The sequence below is a fragment of the Pan paniscus genome, chromosome 4 (assembly GCF_029289425.2).
Source record: "Pan paniscus chromosome 4, NHGRI_mPanPan1-v2.0_pri, whole genome shotgun sequence".
NCBI classification, from domain to species: domain Eukaryota; kingdom Metazoa; phylum Chordata; class Mammalia; order Primates; family Hominidae; genus Pan; species Pan paniscus.
The window spans coordinates 78756171-78761283 of NC_073253.2; positions in this window are offsets into that span (position 1 = coordinate 78756171).

Consider the following 5113-nt stretch of genomic DNA (forward strand, 5'->3'; position numbering starts at 1 on the left):
AAGTGAGAATAATTGTCACTCCTTTAATGGCAAAACAATATATTTTTAGGGATCAAAAGTTCATACAGTTTTTGGATATATCAAATGTTAGATTTTGAATGTTAGGCAGGAATTTAAACTATACGTATTTTTAGGTCATGCTTATACATGCATTGTGGAACATGGTTCTTATCAGGCCTTACCGTAAGAACATAAAACAGATCACAAAACTACTGGGAAAATAACACAATTTGCCTTGGCCTTCTTTTGTTTATAACACAGTTGTTCTATGGACACAATCATTATATTACAAGTATTTTTCTTTTAGCTGTTCTGGATTCTTGTATTCAATACACTTAATCCTTGGTAAGTGTTCATCCTTGCATTAATGCATTTGTTTAATGTGCTCTCAAAGACGGCATGTTCATAATAGGATGTATAATATAGGGCAGATAATAAGGCTTATCACCACCGAGCCTCCAGTGACCATCACAATTTTTCAGTATTTGTTAATTCATTATACATGTTTAGAGGCCTTATGGTGTGACAGGGACCATGCCAGAGACTGGAGCAACAAAAATGTATAAGGATGCACTCAAGGAGCTCATGGACAGATGGGGAGGGCAGAAATAGCTCACTGAAGTGCATTGACAGAGCATAGTTGTCCTGTAGGAATGCAAGCTGGGCCTTGAATCGTGCCTAAATCAAGGGACTCTGGCACTTTAAGTTGTCCAACTTTATACAACTTGTAACTGGCAGAGGAAATACTTGGACTTAGACTGATTCCAAAGCCACCAACACTTCAGGTGCCACTTTGTGATGATGCTGCCCCTCATTATACCTGCTCCAGATGGGGCAATGCTGCAGAGGGCAGACAGTGTGGCTGTGCAGTTCTCAGAGTAATTTGCCCAAAAAGCTGGCCTTTGAGCCTAGCGCTAACCCTGACTTCAGCCTCCCTCCTTGAGTCATCAGGGTCAGCTGATGGGTTGTGATCTTATTAAGCCAAGCTGACAAAGGCATTCCCCCTTTCTCTAATGATCCCATTTTCCTTACCCCTCAACAAGCTGAGGTTCATCTTTGGTCAGGCTGAGGCCCAGGTGAAGGAAATGCTTGGGAGTGGTTTGGGAAATACTGGTGAACTGGGTGGAGGTACCCACTTTACCCCACCTCCCTGTCACGCTTCGGCTGATTCATGAGGGATTTGTTGTTGTTATTTCAAGTTGCCTATAAATCAGCTGTACCAAAAATGGTGAGGATAACCCTAGATTCTATGAAGGCAATTCGTAAGTCCAGGGGTAGCAACTTCCAAACACTGTCTACATCAAAAATTTGGCATCACAAATCTGAGTTTTATCTGCAAGCATGCAGAAGGGAAAGTATAAAGAAGAAGCTGGAGCAAGCTTTGACTTCTTTGACCCTCTGTAATTGCACGAGAGTATAAGATTTAAAATTGTGAATAAATGAATGCTTGCACCAACTGAAAGACAAAAGTTTTAAATTATCAGTAACTGCCTAAAGTGATCTCTTACTTCCTTCCTTATGGGCAAGAACCTACCTTTTTTGAATAGACCTCTAACCTTGAAATTCTGTTATTCACAGATATATGATGGGGGCTGATAGGCGGTTGAAAATAATCCGTATTTGGAGAATTATGAGAAGAGCAGCTGAGACTGGAGCAGCCACCACAGGATATTCTCATTTGGGCTGAGTTTGGAAACAACAGCCAATGTTTACTAAATGATTCCAGTGCTGAGGGCTTTATATGTATTTTTCTTCATAATGTCCTGAGGAGTTAAGTTCTTTTTTTTTTTTTTTTTTTGAGACGGAGTCTCGCTCTGTCACCCAGGCCAGAGTGCAATGGCGCGATCTCGGCTCGCTGCAACCTCCGCCTCCTGGGTTCAAGCGATTCTCCTGCCTCAGCCTCCTGAGTAGCTAGGATTACAGGTGCCCGCTACCATGCCCGGCCAATTTTTTGTATTTTTAGTAGAGATGGGGTTTCACTATGTTGGCCAGGCTGTTCTCGAACTCCTGACCTCGTGATCTGCCCGCCTCAGCCTCCCAAAGTGCTGGGATTACAGGCGTGAGACACCGCGCCTGGCTAAGTTCTCTTCTTGTAAAAGGGGAGCTGAGGCTTAAGAGAGGTCACAGAGCTCACACATGGGGAAGGGAACACTGGAGTCAGGTGGTTGGCCCCTGGAGCCCACATTCTTACCACGTTCTCCTGCATTCAGTCATGGAACTTCTCACTCAGCTCAATTTTGGCATGAGTCACCTCAAATGGGGTGCAGGGGCTTTTTTTTTTTTTTTGAGATGGAGTCTCGCTCTGTCGCCCAGGCTGGCGTGCAGTGGCGCGATCTCGACTCACTGCAAGCTCCGCCTCCTGGGTTCGCGCCATTCTCCTGCCTCAGCCTCCTGAGTAGCTGGGATTACAGGTGCCCGCCACCACGCCCGGCTAATTTTTTTGTATTTTTAGTAGAGACGGGGTTTCACCATGTTAGCCTGGATGGTCTGGATCTCCTGACCTCGTGATCCGCCCGCCTCGGTCTGCCAAAGTGCTGGGATTACAGGCGTGAGCCACCGCGCCCGGCCACAGGGGCTTCTAAATAGTGCTAATAGCTGACTGACAGGCTTCAGAGATCTGCTTGCTGTCAAGGAACGTTTGAAGTTAGCAAAATGGTAGAGATGCTGTAGTTGGAGGTTGGCTGACTATTCAATGAAGGCCCTCCAAGAAAGTAAAAATGTGCCATCTCAGCCTTGTTTTAGCCTCCATCACAGAACTCCTGTTTCTGAATTACAGGAATCAAACTGACAAGATATTAATGTATAGAATACCAATTTACTAATTTGCAATGTTAAGATAGACCCTCCTAGTGAGTGACCAGAATGTTCACTGTTCAGAGAACTCTATTCTAAGAACCAAGGTTTGTGGGAATCTCCTTAGTTATTATAACTTCATTTGTGAATGCAAATGAGAATAAAGGGAAAGGATGGTGCTGATGTCTGGAATCCCAGGGTGCAGCTAGAACTGCAAAAGCAAGAGGCAGCCCAAGACCAATTAGTGCAGAAACAAGCACTGCAACTGCAACAAAAGTGCTACCACTGAAGTCGACACAGCAGAGCAGGACAATGAGTGTTTATAAAACTGACCCTCACTTTCATGTGAAGCCTAAAAAAAGTCAAACGTACAGAGCTAGAGAATAAAACAGTGGTTCTAACAAGCAGTGGAGAGAAGGAAATGGGTAATGTAGGTCAAAGAATGCAAAGTGGCTGACACACAGGATGAGCTAAGCCTAGAGGACTACAGTTAATAATGCTGCAGTTCACTCAGGATTTTACTAAGAGATTTTTAGGTGCTCTTGTCAACATAAACATACAGGCACACACAAAGGGCAACTATGTGAAAAGTGGATATGTTGATTTACTTGACTATAGTAACCTTTTTACTATGTATATCGAAACATCATGTCGTACATCTTAAATGTTTACAATAGGCCGGGCACAGTGGCTGACGCCTGTAATCCTAGCACTTTGGGAGGCTGAGGCGGGTGGATCATGAAGTCAAGAGATCGAGACCATCCTGGCCAACATGGTGAAACCCCGTCTCTACTAAAAATCCAAAAATTAGCCAGGCATGGTGGCATGCGCCTGTAGTCCCAGCTACTTGGGAGGCTGAGGCAGAATTGCATGAACCCAGGAGGCGGAACTTGCACTGAGCCGAGATCGCACCACTTCACTCCAGCCTGGCGACAGAGTGAGACTCCGTCTCAAAAAAAAAAAAAAAAAAAAAAAAAAAAAAAAAAAAAAATTACAATAAAAAATGCTGATTCTCAGCAAAGTATCACTATACTTTGAGAAGGCAAGACTGTATGTCAAGCATTTCTGAAAGATGTCAAACAAAAACTGAAGTTTCACTAAAGTGCTCTCTCTTGAGATGTACAGTGAATGAGAGAATCTTGTACTGAGAAACACACCACTGACTATAAACTACTGGCAGTATGATGAATTTACTACCAGCAAGCCAGGGCCACTGCTGCGAAAACAAAGTCAAGACTAGGAGAGATTATCATAAAAAGAGTGAAGGAGGCCAGGCATGGTGGCTCACGCCTGTTATCCCAGCACTTCGGGAGGCTGAGGCAGGAGGATTGCTTGAGCCAGGAGTTTGAGACCAGCCTGAGCAACATAGTGAGACTTCATGTCTACAAAATAATAATAATAAAAAGCCTAGCATGGTGGCACACACCTGTAGTCCCAGCTACTTGGGAGGCTGAGATAGGAGGATCGCTTGAGCCCAGGAGGTTGAAGCTGCACTGAGCGAAGATCACACTACTGCATTCCAGCCTGGGCAACAAAGCGAGACCCTACCTCCAAAAAAAAAAAAAAAAAAAAAAAAGTGTGAAGGGGATTGACTAAGAGCTCCTTGAGAAGCTAGAACACATAAAGACCCATGCCTATAGGAAATATTTTTCTTTTCTTTTTTTTTTTTGGAGACAGAATCTGTGGTGCGATCTTGGCTCACCACAAGCTCCGCCTCCTGGGCTTCCGCCATTCTCCTGCCTCAGCCTCCGGAGTAGCTGGGACTACGGGCGCCTGCCGACACGCCTGGAGAATTTTTTTTTTTTTTGTATTTTTGGTGGAGACGGGGTTTCACTGTGTTAACCAGGGTGGTCTCGATCTCCTAACCTCGTGATCCGCCCACCTCGGTCTCCCAAAGTGCTGGGATTACAGGCGTGAGCCACCGCGCCTGGCCAACTATAGGAAATGTTTCTAAAGAGATCTAAAATTGACAGTCAAAAGGTTATTATGAAAGGCTGGACTTAAATTTTTTCCCCGTAGATACTAGGAAATACACAACTTATTAAGTTAAAGTCTATGCTTAGACTTAAGTCACATTTTTTAAAAAGCCACTAAAATCCCATGCTTTAGTGATATTAGTACACAATTCAAAACACTGTACCACAGTATCCCCTCACTGGTACTTAGAACACAAATGAAACACATCTTGATAAAGTAAATACCTTCCTATTTGGAATGTGCAAGACATAATTTACTAAGTTGATTCTTTTCAACTATTAGGGACTGAATTTTATTCTCAAAGAGTTGATCACAGAACATGAGAATTAAACAAACCTTCCTA